Source organism: Myotis brandtii, unplaced genomic scaffold (assembly GCF_000412655.1).
Source record: "Myotis brandtii unplaced genomic scaffold, ASM41265v1 scaffold33, whole genome shotgun sequence".
NCBI classification, from domain to species: domain Eukaryota; kingdom Metazoa; phylum Chordata; class Mammalia; order Chiroptera; family Vespertilionidae; genus Myotis; species Myotis brandtii.
The window spans coordinates 2,286,079-2,292,052 of record NW_005362713.1 but is presented as its reverse complement, the minus strand read 5'-3'; positions in this window follow the sequence as shown (position 1 = coordinate 2,292,052).

The following is a 5,974-nucleotide window of genomic DNA, read 5'->3' as shown; positions in this document are numbered from 1 at the left end:
AATACTATCAACAATAAAAAATATATTTAAAAATGAATTAAAATATTTTCAATTACAATTGACATTCAATATTATATTAGTTTCAGATGTACAGCACAGTGGTACTATTACCAGCGAGATGATGAGACCTCAGTTCTTGTCCTCTTAAAGGAAAATTTCAATCAAGAGACAAAGTGCAGCAAAGCAAGCAAGAATTTATTGGCTGCAGCAAAACACACTCAGGACAGTGAAACAGGGAAGTTATATAAATGTCTGTTATAGGCAGTAAGTTATATAAATGTAAGATTAGAAGAAGCAACAGGAGAGCCGGGGCTGGGCTGCTTTGCCCACTGACAAGTCAGAGAAAAGGGGCCTTGGAGACAGGCCACTGCCCACTGCTCCCCTGGTTGCAAGTCTCCTGGGGTCCCTTAGATGGGAGAAGGGGGGAAGGGAATGGTGTGGGTGTGCTCCCTGGGGGAGAGCATGAGCTGGGTCCTTTGTCCTGAGCGTATTTATCTCTTTCAGGTGGGAATCTTAGGGGAGGTCTCAGGGGAGGGTCTCAATAGAACATTCATCAGCTTTCAGGGGTGCTCTTTCAGGGTCATGATCTCCACTGATTAGTTGGCGCTGGGGCCGGGGGTCATTACTCAATGCAGCTGGTCCTGAGGCGGTCTCAGTGCCCCTTGTCTGGTTGTGCTGCTTTTGGAGCTGCAGTACACCTGAGGCCTAGATGTTATCTTTAGGGAGGAAAAGGTCAGGAGGTCCAAACCGCAGGACCAGCGATGTGCTAGGGGAGGACAGGTTACCCTGGCGGTGAGGTTCTTGTTCTTCCAGTTTTGCCCCTTGCTAGGCACCGGGCTTTCTGCCCTGGTGAAGTCTGTACCTGGTCCATCGTCCTTGCTCTGCTCATGTCTGTCTAACTGGCTATAACAGACATTTATATAACTTACAAAGTGATTCCACCCAAATAAATTGTTTTTAAAAGACAGCACATCTCCAAATAGTATGTACAGTGTGATTCTAATGAAGTAAAATAGTGTGTGCGCAGCATTCAGCATAGGTCCCTGTGTCCCAGAGGTGGGAAGACAGGGGTGTGCCGTGCCCACACAGAACTGGGCTTTCCGACTTTAACAACCGGGACGGTTTTGCCATATTCATCCAGAACTACTTGATGAACAACTTAGACATTTTTTTCAAGTGAAAGTCTCATAGGAAAAATAAACTCCATTCTTCTATCAAGCATGAGGTTCTTGCTCCTAGCCCGTTTGGCTCAGTGGTTGGAGTGTCGAACTTCAGAATGAAGAGTCCTGGTTTGATTCTGGTCAAGGGCACGTATCTTGGTTGCAGTTTCAATCCCAGCCCCGTTCTGGGCGCATGTGGGAGGCAACCAATCAATGTGTCTCTCTCACATTGATGTTTCTCTCTCTGTCTCTCCCCCTCCCTTCCACACTGTCTGAAAATCAATGGGGAAAAATACCCTTGGGTGAGGATTAACAACAACAACAAAAGTGAGGTTCTGATAGTCAAATATTCTCTCTCTTTGCATTGGCAGGCATTTGAAGTCATTACCTGCATGTCTTACCATGGCTGGCCAGGCCCTCTGTGCTCGCCACCCTCCTGCTGCTGCCCTCTCCTTCCCTCTGCTCTCAAGCCCTGTGCCTTCCCCATGCCCAAGTGTCTTAAAGCTTTCCCACTTAGCTCCCCTCTGTCTGGGACACTCTACATTCTTCTCATCATTCACCTCAGCCCAAATGTCCCCTCCCCAGCAAGTTCTTCCCTGACCACCCAACCAAAAGCAGCTACTCCAGCCCTCAACACATCACCCTGCTCATTGCTCCATAGCACTCACTATCTCGGATTGATTATGTATTACATGTTTATTGTTCATCTCTTCCCTTTAAAGTGTGCGCTTCGTGGGCGTAGAGGCTGTTCTGCACCATCATCCTCCATCCCTGCAACAAAACTAAACCTCGGGACGTCAGAGAAGAAAGGGTCGGCCACTGCACTGGAATATTACCCAGCACTAAAAAGAAATTAGCTCTCACGCCATGTAAAGGCCTGGAGAAAAGTTAAGTGCATATTGTAATGACAGAAGCCAATCTGAAAAGGCCACACACTGTGTGATTCCTGCTATATGACATCTTGGAAAAGGCCAAACTCTGGAGACAGTAAAAAGATCAGTGGTTGCCAGGGTTAAGAGGGAGGTGGGCATGAGTAAGTGGAACAGAGGATTCTTAGGCCAACTCTGTATGATATTATAATGATGGACACATGTTATAATAGATTTTTCAAACCTATAGACTGTGCAACACCAAGAGTGAACCCTAATGTAAACCATGGGCTCTGGGTGATAATGATGTGTCAATGTAGGTTCATCGATTGTAATAAATGCACTGGTCTGGTGGGGATGCTGATAACGAGAGAGGCTATACATGAGTGGGGTCAAAGGGTACATGGGAAATCTGTGTGCCTGCTGTTCAATTACACTGTGAACTTAAAGCAGCCCTAAAAAGAAAGCCCAAGTTGTGGAAACGGTTCAAAAGTGTAAGTGGAACATCAAGAAAGGTGATTTGATATTGGGGTTGTTCTGGGAAAGCTAGAGTTCAGGAAAGACTGAGCTCAAGCGTTAGGCGGTGTGTTCCGAATTGGAGTTCCATGTTCTGTGCTCAGACAAGTTAAGCAGGTTCTTGGTTGAGGGACCTAGTGCTCCTCCAGCTCACCTGCCTACGCCGAGTCTCAGGGGAACCGCATAAGTAGCTGTTTCTGACATTGGATCCAAAACCCATCCTTCACGCCATGTCTTTATTATTAGCGAGACTAAGTCCAGCTCAGTGCTGGTGTTACCCTGTAGAGAAGCTTTCAATTGTGAAAATTTTTCTCCTCAGAACTAATCCAGCCTAATTTAGTTACTTATTTGGTTGGCCGATTCCAAACTACTAGAATCTAAGTTCCATGAAAAGAGTGTATTTTGTCTTTTATTCACTATCATGTTCCCAGTGTTCAGAGCAGTGCTTGACACATAGTAAATGCTCAATAAATATTTGTTACAAGAATGAGTAAGTGAGCAAATGAATAAACAATTTTTATTCTGTTCGTAAGTCCTCAGTGAAGAGGACAGAAAGGTTGGTACAAGGTGCAGTAGCCCCCCTTTATCCATGGTTTCACTGTCTGTGGTTTCAGTTACCCACAGTCAGCTGTGGTCTGAAAATATGAAATGGAAAATTCCAGAAATAAACAACTCGTAAGCTTTAAATTGCATGAGTTGCATGATGGAATCTCGCCTGAGCTGTGAATCCTCCTTTTGTTCAGCATATCTACACTGTAGGTACAGTACAATAAGATACTGTGAATGAGAGAGACAGACCACATTCACATAACATTTATCACGGTATATTGTTATAATTGCTCCATTTTGTTATTGCTAATTTCTTACTCTGCTTAATTTATAAATTAAGCTTTATCACAAATATGTATACATAGAAAAAAAAACAAAGTATGTATAGGGTTCAGTATATACAGGCATCCACTGGGGGTCTTGGAACATATTCCCCATAGATAAGGGAAACTACTGGAAACCAAATTCTGATCTACGTGGTTCATACTTCTGGGCTATTTGTGTCATATTTATTCTCACTGCTGGTTTTCCCAATGGATTTTTTTTTTCTGGATGGAGAAGTTGGAGGAATTAATAAAATGAAGCAGGAGTGCCCTAACTGGTTTGGCTCAGTGGATAGAGCGTCGGCCTGCGGACTGAAGGGTCCCAGGTTCGATTCCGGTCAAGGGCATGTACCTTGGTTTCGGGCACATCCCCAGTTGGGGGGAGTGCCGGAGGCAGCTGATCAATGTTTCTCTCTCATCGATGTTTCTGACTCTCTGTCCCTCTCCCTTCCTCTCTGTAAAAGATCAATAAAATATATTTTAAAAGAAAATGAAGCAGGAGTGAAGGCTTGGGTTCCGATCCCACTTTATCGGTGATAATAACTAACATTTGTATTGCAATTTTCTTCCAAATGTTATTGCATGTGGTTCTCAAACTGTCACTGTGAGGCAGGTGTTAATGCCTCATTTTCAGGTGAAGAGGCAGGCTTGGAGAGACTCTCCCAGTGTCACGTGGGTAGGATTAGATCAGCCTTGCTATAAGCCTGGTTTACCATGTCCAAGTCCATGTTTCTTCTCTTGCTCCCACTGCATCCCCGGCTGGTGTATCCTGGGAAACCATTCTCTTCTGGGCCTCAGCCCCTCCTCACCCCACCCGCCCCATCTGGAGGATGTCCAGGTGATCTGAGATCCCTCCCCAAATTTCAATGCCTCCCTCACAGATTTTAAGAACTGCTATAGCTTTAAAAAGTATTAAAATAATGAGATTTTCTTTCTACTTGTAATTGCATAGCTCTTTCAAAATATGATTTAGATACTCAAAAGTAAATTATAAAAAATGTCCTTTCTTTTCAAGTAATGCCTAGAAACAGAGTACCTTGGAAAAGAGTTGGTTTTGTTAAGCACAGGACCCTCAGAAAGGTCTTTTTGTTCTTAATGTCATGAGAGGATTTTTCTCTGAGCTTATTTCAAAACTAAAGATATGGAAGAAAATATAGCAACTTTTAAAGATATGAAGCCATGTAGAGCAGAATAAAAATAAATATGAAATATTTAACCACCAAGTAGCTAGATAAATAAACCTTTCCAAAAGAAAGGCCAGGCTGGGCTTCATTTACCTGGAAACCGCTTTGCGAGCAGTGTGTGCTCCTCACCGGGAGGCTGCCTCGGGCCAAGGGCCAGCACAGCGGCCTGGCCTTGCGCATCGTTCGGCTTCTTTGGTGGCCATATAGAAAACCCTGCTTTCAGTGTCTCATGAAACACTTTACACAGAAAACTGTTTTTACGGTCTTTTGGGAGTTTTATTTTGCTAAAAAGTAGAATTCACATGGCAAGAAAAATCAAAACAAAAACCATGCCAAATAGTTTGTGCACACTTCTAACACACTACATTCCATTTCTGAAATCTTAAAATTAAAAAAGAAATCCCAAAGCAAAAGTATGTGTGTTGAAAAGTTAACATTAGAAAAGCTAGGTTCCTAACCCCAACACTGCAAGCCCAAGTCACTCTGTTGCAAAGAGTCAATGTTTATAAATGTTAAATAAATGTGAACAATACGGAGACAGAAACTGCAGATCCAAAGTGTACTCCACGTCACGAGCTTTACAAATTGTGTTTGATGTTGTAGGCCAGCCATGATGTTAACCTGAAATAGATACGGTCTTCACACTGAGGCGACACAAACTCACAAACACGAAGAAACCTGCTCAAAACTACTCCTTTCCCTGCTGCCCTAAAAAACATTTTGTTTTGGGTTCTGATAAATAAAAGAGTTCCTCAGAATCCACACTAGCTCTGAGCTGTAGAAACACCGATTCAATAAAGGACTATGAAGTTCTCCTTTGAGATATTTCACTTTTTAGTGATCACACACTTTTTAATCATCACACGTAGTGTGTGTGTGTGTGTGTGTGTGTGTGTGCCATTTTAAAAGATATTTTTTAGAACAATTCTAGGGAACTTTTTCCTTTCCTCATGACCATCCCTGATAATTTGTTTTGTTTTATTTTGCTTTGTTTTGTTTTAGAGAAAGCTGCCTAGAGCCTTTCTGTACAGTCTGCAACCTCCTTGTCCCTGTGCCTTTGAACTTTCCAAAAATAACAGAATGTCCAAGGCACTTGTTTGCAGCTCCTGCAGAACCTGCAGGCTCTCCCGCGCCTGGCTCTCTCGCAGCCCCTCGCTGAACAGGGCCTGGCGCGAGCTCACTCATGCCCCTCCTGGTGCTCCCTGGGGGCTGGGGGTTACCCTGGGAATGAGACACGGGCTTCCTGCGAGGGACACACCTAGCTGCTTCCCTCTCTTGGGAGAAGGGACATATTCGGTAGAAAGTCCCTGGAAGCTCAGTGCTCAGAAGTGTTGTAACGCACTCGCATGAAAGGTTTCGAGTGTGCAGAGAGG